We start from the raw sequence: 17068 nt of genomic DNA, 5'->3' as shown, positions 1-17068 counted from the left end.
ACAGTCATTCAGGTGCATTGAATGTATACAGTCCCGAGTGTACCAGACATAGAGATAGAGCGTTTATACTGTGGGAATATAACTCTTTACTTTTTTTTTTCACTGCACAATCTGGATGCAATTATAAATGGAAAACCATGTATAATAATCCCCTTGTACCATGGATCCTCAGGGAATGTGGTTCATCCGAGGGCACGTCGATTCATTATACTGGTGGTCCGAAGTGAGAAAGGCATCTTTCATGCACCATTCATTCCTGCTGTATAATGATCTTAAATGTGTTCATATTGACATTTCATTCTACTTGCTACAAGGCAGCAAACAATTGCAGTCTGTCAGGTTCCTGAGTAAAGACTTCAGGGACCAGCGGCTGAAGTAGCGAGAAGTTAATGATTAGTGAACTTTTGAAATAGGGTGTTATGTTACCAGTTCCTAAATGCTGTTAATATGACTGTTCTCACAGTGAGCCTGACTGGCTGAACACATCTCTTCTGTTGTTAATATCTGCTGAATTATAGTGGAAGGCTAGAAAATGGCATTTAATGTGCAAAGCAAAGGTTGGACGTTTCCTGCAGAAGTTATAAGGAAGCTTTTTTAATTAATAAAACAAAACTCAAAAACAAAAATGTGTTATTGCATGTTCTAGATTCGGTCCATTTATGGTGGAACGCCTATCTTGTTTCATCATTTTATTTAACCTTCAAATATTTACGTATAATGAAATGTATTTTATGTCTGTTTACAATTTTTTATAATTTATTTAGAAGCAAATTAGATAATTTAGTAAAGTGTTTAATCAATCCGGAGTCATGCCATAATTATCTACAGTTAACACACAGCACAAAACACATAGCAGTGCAGCAGAAGGAAGACGGAATTTGTTGTAGTGTTTGTCTTATAATTGTGATTAGTTTCACATGCGTACAATCAGGGCACACATACCAGCCACCGTACTTGAAGGTCAGGAGCTCTAAGGCCGTTTCAAGATATTCGAGGGCCCTGGGGTAATATCACACTAGATGGTTTTCTATTCATTCACAACTTATAAGAAGAACAGAAAAATAAAATGTTTCCACTAGGATGATGTACTGTAGGTTTTTTATGGCTAAGGGATGAAATATGGGATAATTTTAGATTTTTTCATAACAGCAGAAAGCTCCATGCACTTTGTGTGAACTTTTCCATAGGGATTAATCATCCCCATGTCAGCTGTTGTTTGCACCTCATCCATTGGTCAAAAAATTGCGAATGAACATTGACTGTGTCCATAAGCCCTGAGGGAATTGTAAGGAGTCCGGTTTAATAGAAGCTGTGGGATCGGCCAAAAAGCTGAACTGTTAACAGATGGGCCACTAACTTTGACAGTAAGTCCAGACATCCACTCCCTCCGCACATCATGGGAGAGGCAGTAATTCTTCCCGTAGTGACCCTTTGACAAGAGCCATGAGGCTAACATAGAACGGAGGGTGGAGCAGTAACCCAGGGGTAGGGGACCATAGGAATAGGGAAGCATCCTTATATACATGTGCAAATTTACTCCCCAATAGGCTGTTAAAGAAAGGTGTTTTATCTAAGCAACTACGGTAAGTGTTCAACTAAGCAAAGTAGTAGAATAAATAAAAAAATAACGCATTTCTTTCATAGACATGTCTATTTGCAACAGACAATTTCTGACCTGCACAATTCTGCTTCTCAGTTCAAGAAAATACAAGTAGTGTGTTTGACTCCAGTGTTTTCTGTGATGCCGCAGGACAGTGCTGCATAGATTATTTATTACACATTGTACTGTCACATTCTATGATGGATCTGAGGCTCTGCTGGATCAGTAGGCAGCTAAAACATTTCTAAAAACTTTCCAGAGTCTCTAATGTTACAAGCAGATAGTAACACAATATCGGTAATTTAAGAACTGCAAACTGCAGCAAAAATGCGCTTTTGTGATGTCTCATGCTTATTTGTGTGCAAATGTATCTAGTTTCACAGGGCAATGAATGGATATATTGGCTATTATGGCAGTGACTGCAGGGGTGCAAAAGTTTGCATCAGCCGCTGGGAGAAGTTGGGCAGATCACCTTGCTGAATACAGCTTAGGCACAAATGTGCACCTAATCTGCACCTATGTTGCAAAAGTGAGATTTTGTTTTGTGGGATAAGATTACTTAAATTAGAAATAAGGATAGAGAGTCCTTGCAAGAGGATTGCATTTCTGGGCACATATGTTTCAATGTCCCCTTGCTTTAATGATTAATTTAAGCCATACCTATAGCTAAACTGAGAAGTATTTTGGTATAAAAATAACCTGAAATGTTTAAAAGAATGAAGAAGGTGTTCCTGAAGAGGTAGGAGGCTGTACAATGACGTGTTTCTAGCTTTCTACCTGCGCATGCTTAGAAGCGGTCATAGGTTTTGGGTGGTGTTGCTAACTGCAGACACAAAGCCACTGTCATACTAGCATTTGCAGCTGACTCGAAACTGGGGGCATGGCACATTTATGGTAAGAGGAATGTCAGATCAGAGTCCAAATCAGAAAGGTCAAAGACAACCCAAGTTGGTAGTTCATCAAAAAACAGTAAGGATAGTCAAGGATAGGGAAGAGTCTAGTGTGGCCTTCTTGAACTTCTTAGGCTTTGGTGTTTACCAATTTCAGGACGATCTGGTAAAGAAAAGAGACCTTTGGTGCCATAGTACATGCAAATCCCAAGAGATCACCTGTGAGCACGTTCCTCAAGGAGGTGACATTGTTCCACCTGCATTTGTTGGTTGTGTGCTACTGTTTTTGAATGTGATCCCCTCTCTTGCCTTCCTCTTGTACTTTTTTAAAAACTTTTTATTTTCAAACCGCGTAAAAATTCAAAAACATATTACATGGGTAGAGAAGCAAGCGAACAGTCCAACAACATGGTACAATTGGTTCAGTAAGACAGATAAGCATATAAAGTGACATCTTGTGCGTCTCGTAAATGCTAGGATAGGATATACAAGTATGTGGTTGACGTAATTAAAGGGATTGGTATGCTGCGCTGACAGATTAGGAGCTGCCTTCTACTATCCTGCACACAATCCACTATAATGTGCTCTAAATGATGTATATAAGAAATGTGGAACTAGAATTGGCGCTCCCAAATACAAAGTATATCAAAAAACCAAAAGTGATACAAATACCATATATGAGTCCAAATCGGATAGAACTACACGTAATCCAAAATCTGAAAGTTAGCATGTGAACAGAGTTTGTTTAAACAGCGAGAGTCCAGGATTTGGATCCAACAAGTATGTGGTTGATAGAAGAAGATATTTAGAGTGAAGCGGTGGTTTCAAATTTTGTAAGAGGGAGGGAATGGGGATCAGGGAGAGAAGCATATGGGTGGGGTAGGGGGGGGGGGTGTCTCGATCAGGTGTTTTCTTTTGTACTTTTACTATAAAGAGTTGAGAAGATTTCAAGGGATGCTGGAATATCTGTAACTTTCAACTCATCCTTGATTTTGCCTTATTGACTTTGTCAGAAGCCTATTGATGCTTCTTTATTGCAGTGAAGTGATAAAAGTGTCATACTGGCCAAAAGTCAGAATGTCCTGTCATAGGTATAACAGATTCGCAGAAGCAAAGGATACCCAACCAGGATTGTCAAACATGCAGCCACACTAAATCTCAAATGGAAATCACTCAAGGTGATTTCCATTTGGGATTTAGTACGTGAAAGCTTCCATTTCTTTTGGTAAAAATTGAATATTTCTTTTTACCTATTTTCCTTCTTTTAGACTAGTTTTAGGTGAATTAGTGTATGAAACAAATTATACATTTTATGCATTTAATATACATCAAAGATAAAGCAAGTTATTATTATTGTTTGGTATGGGCACTTTCTATATCAATGTGAGACATTAGTTTAAGTAGGTGCTGTATGGAAGGAATCAATGTGTTTTATTCAACAGTGCCAATGAACTTTTCGGAAATTTAATTGAATAAATCCCTGAGCACATAAAAGGTCTGATTCATGTTCTGATGCAACAAGCACGGAACCTGAGCATAGTTCTCACCGTATTCAAATACAAATGGATCTCATACGTTTCCATTTGAATCTGGGTATAAGTGCGGTCTGGCTAAACATTACTTGCCGCATGTAGACAGACAGAACAGAGTGCAGGATACACACAGGCATATGTACAATATAATGGTGTATGAGAACGCATGCACAAACAAAATATTTTATTAAATTTACAGCTTATTACTATAATCCATACAAATATTTGCAAAAAAAAATCAGGATGTTCTTAATGTGTACTGTGGATACAATGCATTTTTATAGCCTTTCTCCCTTGCATACACATGTTCTGTGCTATCTAGTGGTAAGAATATTTGTAGTTTTTAAAACGGACTATGCCGTTCGTAAATGCCATATGCGGTCAGACATGATTTGCATGCATTTGCGCTCATTGGCATAAGGTCAGTTTCTCAGCATGCACAGAGCTATATCATACAAAGATACGGCAAAGGGACTTGAGTCCGAAGTCCGAAGAGGAATCAGTCCCAACATGTTAAGTAAATTTACTAACATCTGTTGAACCAGTTTGACTAACCGTTTTAATCTGTATTTAAACTAAAAATTTGATTCCAGAGGGTAAATGTATCAAACCTTTTAAAAAGGAAAAGTGGAGGCGTTGCCCATCGCAACCAATCAGATTCTAGTTACCATTTTCTAGAATGTGTTAGATAAATGATAGCTAGAATCTGATGGATTGTTATAGGCAACATCTCCACTTCTTCTTTTTAGAAGGTTGGATTCATGAGAAAACTATATGTGAGTTGCTGCAGATCCCATTTTCAAACTTAAAAGCTCATCCAACAAATACAGGAACATTCTCCAGTAATTGCTGCATTAAAAATAGGGCTACATATAAGTGCTGAGAACAACAGTTTTGTTCTGGGCAGTTCAGCTCTGATGCTGGAGCCTCTATAGGCTACAATGACATTATATAGGGAACATGTATTAATATCTGATGATGAATAAAGTTTATTTTATATTCAGGGAAATGTTAGGTCTTGTTTCTGAAGTATCCTTAGAACATCTGAATCTCAGCTGATAGTGGAACTATAGATGGATCATGTTTCTATGTGGTGTGACGGAGAGACCCCAGAACAGTGCATCATGCTCCCAATTGCTACTTCATACTTGCCAACTCTCCCGGAATGTCTGGGAGTCTCCCGGACTCCCGGGAGAGTGTGGCAATCTCCCTGATCTGCCCACTTCACTAGGAAGTGGGCAGAATTCGGTTCAAGCGCCGCGATTCACCCAAAATTGCGGCGTTTGGTCCCGCCCCCGCTGTAAAATGATGCGATTTGCGTCATTGCGTAATGGGGGCGGGGCCAAACTGACGCGATTTTTGGAGCCCCGCCCCCTGCACACCCACCTCCCCTTGGCAGCTCCCGGAAGCCAAATCTAAAATGTTGGCAAGTATGTGCTACTTATGCCGCACTCAATCTGTTTTCTGATCCACACTTGTCTTAGTGTTTAACATGGGGAGCGCAGGTGAGTGTATACAGCTCATTTGATCTGCCAAATAATACGCACCCCATTTCTCAAAAACAAATGTGCTCCATCGGTAAAAGTGACTTCAAATGAATCATGTGTTTACATAAATGATGTTGTTCCACTGGGATGAAATATTGTTTTTGTAATTGCAAAACTAACATACATAGAAAGGAACACCGCTAGTTTTCTACATAACCATTCTATCAAAATGTTTTATTATCATACTTTTGTTTAAACACAGTGTTAAAACATTTTTGCTTTGTTCCATTGTGAGCATCGCCTTTATCTGCTGGTGTTGTCTAAGACCTGCTGGCTAATTGGACGACAGCACTGTGTATTCGGGGATCTGATCTTATTGCTTTGCTTGATCGCATTCTATAGTTCGTTACTACATAGTGTTTCTGATTATACTTGATGATACATAGTTATTTGTGTATCTCCTGCACTGATGTTTGCAGAATAATATTGTCCTTTAAAGGGGATATCCTGTAGATAGCCAAATGCTGTCTACCAGGTGAAGCCATTCTTGAATACTTAAGCCCATTCTATCATTGTATCTGCATAGAGGTGAGCGCTTTGGTAGCCGTTTTTTACCCTTCATCAAGACTAAGGTAGAGTTAATATAATTTAGAAATGGGCATCATTACACTGGACATAGCTGTTGCCTTTATATCTACAAAAGAACTGGAGTTATTGTGCAAAATTTATACAGATATCCTATATTTACAAAACAAAGCTACAAAACTATCTGCTGTTCCAGTAGCTGTTCTATTTAAATACTGTACTTGTAAGAGCACATTGAATGTGTTTGCCCCCATGGGAGTGCATAGAACAAACATCAGAACAATCTCTAATGGCAAAGCTGGGTACATACAACAGAAAAATTCTTACAATGACAATTTTAGCAACGATCGAAAGTTCCGATGAGCGTTCAGATTCATGGGTACACACCTACAGGATCTACCTTCAGATCTCTGCTCTTTTCTCATAAGCATCTGCTGAAGAGATCGTGGCTCTGTAAACTCTATAGAGATCTATGGACACTGCTGGTTGTGAGTGCATACACACCATAGTTACCTACTCTCCCGGAATGTCCGGGAGACTACCGAATTTCTGGGAGTCCTCCTGGACTTCCGAGACAGCAGGTCAACTTCCTGATTCCCGTTCACTGCAGTAGTTAATTGGCAGGGGGCGGGGCTGAGTGACGCCATTCGCTCATCATAGTGGCCCTGGCCCCTGCTGTAATAGGCCTTAATATGTGTTGTACGTCAAGGGGCAGGGCCAAATGATGCGATTCGCAGGGTCCCGTTCACAAATGCCCACCTGCCCCGGACTTCTCGGAGAAGAATATGCCAAAGGTATGATACACACTTCCATATTTGCCTGACATCGTTCCCTCGTTGATAGTGATTTTTAGTCAGTTTATAAAATCAAATCAAATGCTACGATAAGCTTTGGTACAATCAAACATGATCGCGGGAGCGTACACACTAATGCGATATCGGACCTAACAGACGTTTATCATGTGATAATTGGGTTAAAAGCTTGTAGTGTGTACCCAGCTTAATACTGGAGACTAGACTATATGATCCATTTGACAAAGTCAAACAACATATTGGGGCAGAATCAATTTCCTGCGTTCTTTAGAGCAACGTGGGCCGCACATTATTACCGTTACTATGGTAATTTTAATGCGGATTTTTGCTTGGGGCTCACAGAGCAGCGAGCAAAAATCAGCTTTGAAATTACCATAGTAACAGTAATAATGTACAGCTATTACCGTAGTAACGGTAATAGTGCGAAGGCCCGCATTGTTCTAAAGAACAACTCGGGGAATTGAATCTTCCCCATATTATGGGAAAAAAATAGGGAACATAAAAATGTGAAGAACACATCTATGGCTTCACCTGCATACACATTTATAAATATATTTTCCCCAGTTCCTGAGAGATATTACTCAGGGCCATTTTAATACCATTTGGATCCCCTGGGCAAAGCAGTCCACCGAGGCCCCTATATATATATATATATATATATATAAAAAAAAAGAAGAAGAAAATACTTACCTTGCTCTCAGCTGGCGATCCGGCTCCCTCCCTGGTCTCCTCCTCCGTGCTGCGCTCCGCAATGGATGTCGGGCGGGCATGATGATGTCACGCCCGACATGCACTGCGAGCGCAGCATGGAGGAGGAGACCAGGGAGGGAGTCGGATCGCCAGCTGAGAGCAAGGTAAGTATTTCCTTCTTCTTTTATTCAGGTTTTTTTTTTAGCTGCCTCTGACGGGCCCCTTGGGCTGCAGGGCCCCCGGGCACCTGCCCATCGTGCCCTATGGAAGAGACGGCCCTGATATTACTGCGCTGTACCTCACATTTCAGTGCAATTTCCGGATATTGAAAAAAAACAAGGTTCAGACACCCTGGAGAAGCTTTGTTTGTCCTCTTACATGCAAGATAAGGCCTAAGTAATGTATACGATGACTAAATACTTTTATACTCCTGTTAATTCTTTCAAGAATTTATTGAATTGAATTTATTATGGAGTCATTTCAGGGCCCTCCAACGAAAGCCAGATGATCTGTGTGTGTAAGTAGTCAGAAAGACGTTTGTCATTTCAGATGTGAGGAATAAAGTTATGCTTGTAAAAACATCAGTGTTCATAATACTATATTGTGTAATCATTAAAATGATATATAGACATGTGCTTCTGAGAACTTGGCATTTTATGAGATTCTGGTAGAGGACAAAATCCATGGACTTGTGCGTATTTTTTCCCGCCTTTAAGATCTTTTTATGTGAGTTTTTTTTTCATTTGCCTTATAAAAATATGCCAATGTGCAGATGGCACAATAAACCTTCTACATTCAGGATGAAGGGAAATAGTTGTAGGAAACAGACTGAGCATGCACAAGTAGAAGGAAGACAGGAAGAAGAATACAGATGGCACCGTACAAAGATGTATTCAAGAGGAAAGACACAAATACTTGTAACACGATCTCAACTAGTGGGGCATTACACACAGTGGAGGCAAATAATAACCATTAGAAGGCAACCCTAGTATTTCGCAGTGATCTTTAATGGTTCCTAGCCAATTGTTGATGGGCTCCGTTTTCATAAATATTGACTTATCTCACCAAATTGTGTGAGTGTAGGTGATGGACACTCTTAAATTAGTATCTGTACAATCCAATAAAGTTTATCATGAAATAATAGAGGTATAGAACCAATGCTAAATAAAAAGGGGTCCCGGGCAAAGCAAGATGGCACATTCAACACCAAACCTGGCTAAATGTGAAATGGGGCAGCACGGTGGCTAAGTGGTTAGCACTTCTGCCTCACAGCGCTGGGGTCATGAGTTCAATTCCCATCCATGGCCTTATCTGTATGGTGGTATCTGTAGCAACCAATCAGACTGTAGTTATCATTAATTTAGTACATTCTACAAAATGACAGCTAGAATCTGATTGGTTGATATAGGCAACACCTCCAATTTATCAAACCCGCAGTCTAGTAAATCTAGCCCCTGGTGTGTTCTGGAATACCTGGTATCACTAATTTTGTTTGTGTAACTTTGCTGGAAAAAAGCAAATTGATGCACAGAAAACAATTTTGTCACCTAAATCTAATTTTTAACTAAAAATAAACTAATCCAAAACCTTAGTATGGGCAGCACGGTGGCTCAGTGGTTAGCACTTCTGCCTCACAGCACTGGGGTCATGAGTTCAATTCCCAACCATGGCCTTATCTGTGAGGAGTTTGTATGTTCTCCCCGTGTTTGCGTGGGTTTCCTCCGGGTGCTCTGGTTTCCTCCCACACTCTAATACATACTGGCAGGTTAATTGGCTGCTAACAAATTGACCCTAGTCTGTGTGTCTGTCTGCCTGTGTGTGTTAGGGAATTTAGATTGTAAACTCAAATGGGGAGGGGACTGATGTGAGTGAGTACTCTGTACAGCGCTGGTGATGATGATGATGATAAAGGTTGGAGGCAGGTAAGACCTGATACTCTGGCACCCTAATTGTGTCATAGCCAGGTTTATATATATGCAGCTGAATGCTGATATTAGGAAGGTGTAGGGCAGTCAGTGGCAACACTGACAACCGACAGGTGCTGAGGGTAGCGCTACTGCGCATGTGCTGCAATGATGGACAGTTTGCATTTGTTTAGAACTTGAAATCTTTTCCTTGCCACAATATGTACTACAGATGTAACCGACTTTTTAAACTGACCTTTAATGCCTCACCTGCCATTGAAGGAATTGGCTTCAGATGCTGTAAGGCTTGCCTCATCTGTATATTACGTTTTATCCCTGATAATTTCATGCTGTGTATTGTCAGGACGCTCAGATATTGCTACTGTGGGTGACATGTTACCAGCCAGCTGCCCTTTGCTGCAAGCAGCTCCCCAAAACATTGTGAAATGGTATTTTCTTTTCTCGTATTTTTATTTTCTTTTCTCTACACTTTATTTAAGCATAAAGAGAAATAAATACATATTACACATAATGATGTTGATATGTAATAAAACGAGCATAACATTATGGCCCTTATTGATATTCAGACACAACCTGCACGCAACTTGCCTTTAAAAAACGTGTTAGAAACAGCAGAGTTCCGACTGTATTCAAATCCAAGCGGATCTCAGTATAAGATTCCATTACGATCTGGGTGTTAGTGCGCTCTGTTAACATACAGCGAGTAACGTTCAGGCAGAGAGAAAACAGTGCAGAATACACACATGTGTATGAGCAATATAAAGTCCCATCAAAACGCATGAAAAAAAAATGTTAGAAAATAAATGAAAAGCTCCTAATACTATAATCATTAATAAAAATGTGTTTTTAATTTTTTTTTCTTTTACATTAAATATATAAATCAGGATCTTCTTAATGTGTACTGTATATACATTGCGTTTTATAATCTATTTTACTTGCATACGTATGTTCTTTACTATCTGGTAGCACACATACATGTAGTTTTTAGTTCAAAGATTATGCCATCGTCACTATTAGGCAGTAAAATCATAGTTTAAAAAAAACACTTGAATCGGCCTCTTTCATGCCCTTACTGTACATTGTCTATGTTCGTTCACCTCTGTTTCGCCCCTTCAACTTGTAGGCTTTCGTAAGAGTCAATTGCGTTCAGACATTAATTGCGCAGAATTACGCTCATTGGTGTAACGTCCATCTCTCAGAATGGTTTGAGCTAGTTTCCCAAGATATGGCACGAAAATGTACTTGTGTCCGAACATGAATCAGACGCTCAGTGCTAATACAATATCCTATTTCTTTTGTTAGATCAGAGACTTAAGTCAGGAGACGAGTGGGGTACTGAGCCATTGAACTGACGTCAATCTACCACCTCAAGGACTATTGGTGGGTGCTCACAATCACGTAACTCATACCATGCAGTATGACTGAAGCATTTCCATATTTGTATTTTCACTCTTTACGATAGAATAGCAATAAAGCATCACAACTGTCTTTATTACTTGTTAATATATATTTGTTTATTTTTTAAACTACATTGGTAGAATTGAACCTATAAATACACATATCAAGAACACCTGGAAGGTGCTAGACACATCCCATTGAAAGTATAGGTCAGCATCAGAGCCATAACCAGGCAGGTGCGGGCGGTGCTGTCGCCCAGGGCGCAGTCCCAAGGGGGCGCAGTGTCCGCCCGCACCTGCCTCTGTGAGGAGACTGAAAAATAAAGAAAATAACAGACCTCAGAATCAGACTGCCGACCGCCCGTAGCATCCAAAATGGTGTCCGGCACTCGGCTCCACCCCCTTCTGAACTCTGCCCTCTGCCCCTCTGCGTCTGATGTCATGACGCTGCTGGGCAGCAGAGGAGCAAAGGAGCAGAGAAGAGCCAGGCAGCAATGGCTGGACAGGAAGAAAGACGAAAAAGGTAAGCTTCAAAAGGGGGGGGGGATGGGATGTGTGCTGCTATTATGGAGGGGATGGGGGGATGTATGCTGCTATTATGGAGGGGAGGGGGGAATGTATGCTGCTATTAGGGAGGGGGGAATGTATGCTGCTATTAGGGAGGGGGGAATGTATGCTGCTATTAGGGAGGGGGGAATGTATGCTGCTATTAGGGAGGGGAGGGGGGAATGTATGCTGCTATTATGGAGGGGGGGATGTGTGCTGCATGCTGCTATGCCATATGAGGGAAGGGGGGGGGATATGCTGCCTTAATGTGTGAGGGAAGGGGCATGTATTAATATAATGTGTGATATGAGGCTAGGGAGGTGAATGTGAATATAAATTATTTAATTCCGGGGAAGTTTGTGGGAAATGGTTATATTTATTAAATGTAAATGCTCTTTAATTTATTGCTGGGGCTGTTTGGAGGGAGGGAAATATGTTTATTTATTAAATAGGAATATTATTATTTTAATGTTGGGGCTAATTATTAGTTTTCTAAATTTCATCACCAATTTTTTTTTCAAAATACAACCCCCAACATTCCAGGATCCAGATACTTCCTTTGCACTGCGGCCATGCTGTGCTCTCCCTGGACATCTTATGGTAAATAATTTTTCAGAAACTACAGTTACACACACTGAGCACGCACACACAGGTACAGATACTGGGCATACATGCATTGGTACATACACTGGACACATACATACAGGAACAGACACTCTGGGCACACACATATACAGTCTTTAGATGAGACTGAAGAAGATAATGAAGGGGTTTAATGAATATGAATGAAATTAATTTATGAAGTGGGGATTAATGATTAAACTGGATGAGGGAGTTAATGTTGATAGGGAGTTAACAATTTTGAAGAGGGGTTCATTCATGATTAGGGGTTGGTATTGTGAGGCAGTCACAAAAATGCTCTTTGTTTTATATGGGGTCACTAGGATGGTATCTGTATTGCAGTCACAAGAATGCTCTCTGTATTGTATGGCGGTCATAGGAATGCTCTCTGTATAGTATGGCAGTCATAGCAATGGTCTCTGTATTGTATGGCGGTCATAGAAATGCTCTCTGTATGGTATGGCAGACACTAGGATGCTCTTTATATTGTATGTGTTTGTGTGTATATGTGTAAATATATATATATATTTATTTTTATTTATTTAGTGTGATGGTAATAAGGGGGCACAGTGTGATAAAGATGGCTCCATGGCACGGTGTGATAAGGGGGGAACTGTGATGGAGGGCACAGTGTGATGAAGGGGCAGTGTGATACAGATGGTACCGTTACAATTATGTTTTAATTTGTTTCAGTGAGTTTTATTTCAATAACCAATTCATTTTGTATACAGCTAGCATGTGATAGCTGCATTTAAAGTACTTTGATTCTATGGAGGCTCATTACATAAAGATCCTTACAAAGCCAGAACGTGAAGAATGGGGAGGGAGGGCTGTTCAGAACTTGTAAAGCGCTAGCCACACCCCCACAGTAGGTTGACCATGCCCACTCTACGATTGTCACTCCCACTTAGATGGGGGGCGCCAGTGCTCTGTCTCGCCCAGGGCACAAAAATGTCTAGTTACGGCACTGGTCAGCATAAGATCTCCGCCAAAAGGATAGGATTAAAGTGGTTATGTGACCCATTCCATCTTTAAAACACCCCCTAAAAATACACTGTTTCCAACATCGAAATCTGACTTAAATATTTCGCTCTGCGATGTATAGTCTCTTTTTTTTTTTTTTTTACTTATGGACACAAAATAATATTCATAAATGCACATAGCCAGCATTCAGCATGGAATGCCCTGATACGCTGGGTTCTGTCACTTGTGACCCCCTGCAGAGGTTGACATTGGTACACTTTACTATAGGCAGTGCATTCACCCACAAATAGATATGTGATATCACAAGGCGTAATTTGCACTTTTATTCTGTAAAACCATAGGACATCAGCTGATCAAAGCATTGCACTTTTTCGATAATAGTCATAAATGTAAACCACACATTTTATAATAAATAATTTGTGTATATTTACTTGTAATATTACCCATTTAAACAGCATGATATCTCTAGTACTAATTTATTTCAATAAACCATAAAATAAACACAAGTATTATATTTTCATAAGCATGTTGTATTTGCTATAATTCAGTATAATATTCTAAAAAAACAATAAAAGTTAATCTCCAATGCATTAAACTGAGTTACAATGAAATTTGTGCTGAGTTCTGCCAGAGAATTAGACATATGAGATAAAAGCAAGCATTTAAATTGTAATTGAACAGTAAATCACACAGATAATAATTGCATTACACAATTGAATGTAGGTATCTTGAGTAAATTCAGGAATCTAAGCTAGAGCAATCATTTCTTCTGGCTGCGTAGCTCGTGTTGATTTTTACATGTTTAAGCATTTCTTTTTACCTATGCAAGCACATTTCACATTTACATATATAAGCAAATTGTGATTTGCAATAAAAAAAAAATAAGCTAATGGTTCTCCATTTACAAGCTTTAGGTATGGCTTCAGTAGTTGTGTGTAAGCATGGTTATATCAAAGAAAATACTTACCTACCACGTGCTCACAACTATTAAAACAACAGGATTATCCTACAGGACCAAAGAAAGAAGAATTAAACGGTACCCAAGGAATTGTTAAAAGAGAGATGAAAATTGTTCCTTATTTGCTTCTACAAGACAACCATTCACCCAAAACCACTGATATTAACCAGAGATGCAGATCCATAGGATGCCCACAGGCGTGACTGGTTCTATCACTTATACTATATAAATATATCTATATATGTAAGACATAGAAACATCGAATTTGACTGCAGATAAGAGCCACTTGGCCCATCTAGACTGCCCATATTTTAACCTATGGTAGTCTCCAACCCTATTTAATCCTTAGTTCTTTATAAGGATATCCTTGTATCTATCCCAAGCATGTTTAAATCGCTCCACTGTATTAGCCTCATGTATACTTATAAGCATGTGGCCAGTTCTAGATCCAACTTCAATAACTGTTTAATCCTTGTTAGATCTCATCATTGCAAGATGTTGGCCAACAGCACCAGTTAAGGCGAAGTAAACATAATGTAGATATGAGTAGCACCTTAGTCTAAATAACTTCTTTCCATTAGAAACAGTTATTGGGCTTGTTTGATCCGTCTGTCAGTATGTATTAAACATACAGACTCTTTTCAGTTTTATGACATCACTTCGGTTAAAAATGTGTTTGGTCCACGAATGTGACACAAAAAAAGTCAATATAAGTTAGAAAAAAACACCTAGCTAAAAAGATGAGTACACAGGCACAAGATGGCTTGGAAAAAAAGCAACACATTATGATAGTGTCCATGCCATTTTATTGGAAATTATGGATAAATAGTAATCTGATGAGTTGACAGCCGTGTTCTCCTGCAGGATAATAATGCATATAAATATTATCTCTGCAGGAAATTCTACTATATGATTGCTTTGTGTGGGCTTACGAGACCTAGTAAACAGCAGCACACAGGTTTAACATGTAGTTACGATGGATTGTTGAGTACAATAAGTGCAGCATCGGAGGAAGCCTTGTCCATCAGGGCTGATCCTCATCTCTGAAAACAACAGTGACTTGTATCCCCTACTGCCACCGCCTCCTGGCAAACCTCCCCTGAGCTGTCATGCAGACAAGGAGAGAAATTCCCCAGGTAATGCAATTATTTTATTAAACACACCACAGTCACTATATATATATATCATTTATGTATGTGTGTCAGTTTACCGGGTATCAATACCCAAGTCAGCAGTAGGAGCAGGTGTCCCCATAAGAACTTAGCATAGAAAATAGTTATTATCATTATTATGCTGTAGGGAGAATTGACTTTCAGCTCATCATTATTTTGCTACCTCTGCAAAATATACGTTACATTTAATTGGGAAAGTTTTAAGACAGGTCAGGATTCCAAGGTTCCTGGGTGCCTAAGTTTAGCAGACTAAGATCTGCTATATTCTGATATAATAAACAGGTGATTCTAATATATGTATATACTTCTGTAGGGGATAAGAAACTGCTGATAAACACCTTTCACCCTATATTCCAAAGAAAGAGCGATAATGGCAGGAATGTCCTTTCACTGGGTAAGAGTTTAAGGTACCAGCATTTCAATTACATTGTTAATTAACTGCAAGTAATTACTGCAGTGCCAAGTACAGCTGAATGCTCATAGGTAATAATACACCAAATTATATCCGTAAAACTCGCCCATGTTTCGTGCTGTGTACACTGATTTCTTTCAGAGTGCTGCCTTAAAATATTTGAATCTAAGCTTTATTTTACTTTGTCCATTACCATCTTGTATCGCTATTATTTTATTATGGGATGTTAACTTACATTTTCACGATCAAACGCTGGCCTCAGCGTTGATATATTTTAAGTTTGATTAAAAGCACAAGAATAAAGCTACCTCCAGTTTTTAATATGAAAAAGCAAGAAAATGGTCATTAAAGCCTTGTAGATGTTGCTGCTATGGAAACAGTCACACATTGGATCACTGATATACATTTAAAAGACCTTGTAAAAATCGAGATCTGCATGATTTTTGCTGCCCTTTCGATAACCGTAAGGGCGATGGTAGAAATATAAATGACAATATAATACTGATTTGGTAATCAGCCATTTCTTATTTTTGTTGTACTTTGTGAAGGAACAATATTTTATGTTTCAGCTTGTACCCTACATTTCATGAGATAATTCAGATTGTGAAATGCATACCTCATAGGCAAACCGAGGGGGAGGGGGGGGGGGTTCCTAGTGCCTGGAAACCCCCTCCAAGCCTGGGGCACTCTATAATTGAGGTGGCTGATCCAGGGCTGCCAAGAAGAATTCAGGGCCCGGGTACAACAAATTCATGGGGCCCCCCTCATATTCAAGTAAGCCCCAAAATTTTTTTGCGCCGCCTTACGGCGGCGCAAAACAATTTAGGTGTATGGTCATACATTCAGGGGCGTGGCTAGCCAAACGGCGGTGCAAAAATTTTGGGAGGTGTGGTCATGCATTTGGGGGCGTGGCAAACGTGCCATTGGGGCGTGGCTAACATAAAAACCACTAGGCTCTCAATTCGCCGGAGCGTGACATATGTTCAAGCACTCCTGACTTTCAGGACATCTACCACCACAGTGTAGTATACAAACAATGCAGTGTGTACACAAACAGTTCAGTCTTGGCCTACACCTTACATTGGGCACAACATTCACCAAAAATTGGTATTGTCCCTACTAGAATCACAACATTTCACACACTGTGCTGCTCTCTCCTACCTGTTCTTCTCACTTTCTCCACCTGTGGCTGCTGGTTTCTTTAGTTGTGGCTTGTCCGGATCCAGGAATGTTGAAGGACCTATTTTGAAAAAAAAATGGCTACATTTAGAAAATTACAGCCAGCCCCGGCGTTAAATCAATAGCACCCACAATTAATAATTAGGCCTTCCTCCAGCCCCAACATTAAAATAATACTATTCACATTTAATAAATAAACTTCCTGCAAACAGCCCCAGCAGTACCTATTTCTTGCAACCATCACTGCCATTAAATAATTCAGTCACATTTAATAAATA

General features: G+C 39.7%; 1 long non-coding RNA gene across 1 annotated transcript in view; it reads right to left on the bottom strand.

Moving 5' to 3' along the window:
* LOC142157876 (uncharacterized) overlaps positions 1-16852 on the bottom strand; it is a 186266-nt gene extending 169414 nt beyond the window's left edge. Inside the window, exon 1 of the long non-coding RNA XR_012692670.1 lies at positions 16773-16852. This is a non-coding gene — a long non-coding RNA (uncharacterized LOC142157876). The remainder of the gene's footprint in view (positions 1-16772) is intronic.
* Between the last annotated feature and the right edge of the window lie 216 nt (positions 16853-17068).

Source organism: Mixophyes fleayi, chromosome 5 (assembly GCF_038048845.1).
Source record: "Mixophyes fleayi isolate aMixFle1 chromosome 5, aMixFle1.hap1, whole genome shotgun sequence".
Taxonomy (NCBI): domain Eukaryota; kingdom Metazoa; phylum Chordata; class Amphibia; order Anura; family Limnodynastidae; genus Mixophyes; species Mixophyes fleayi.
This window is presented reverse-complemented; position numbering and strand designations above follow the sequence as displayed.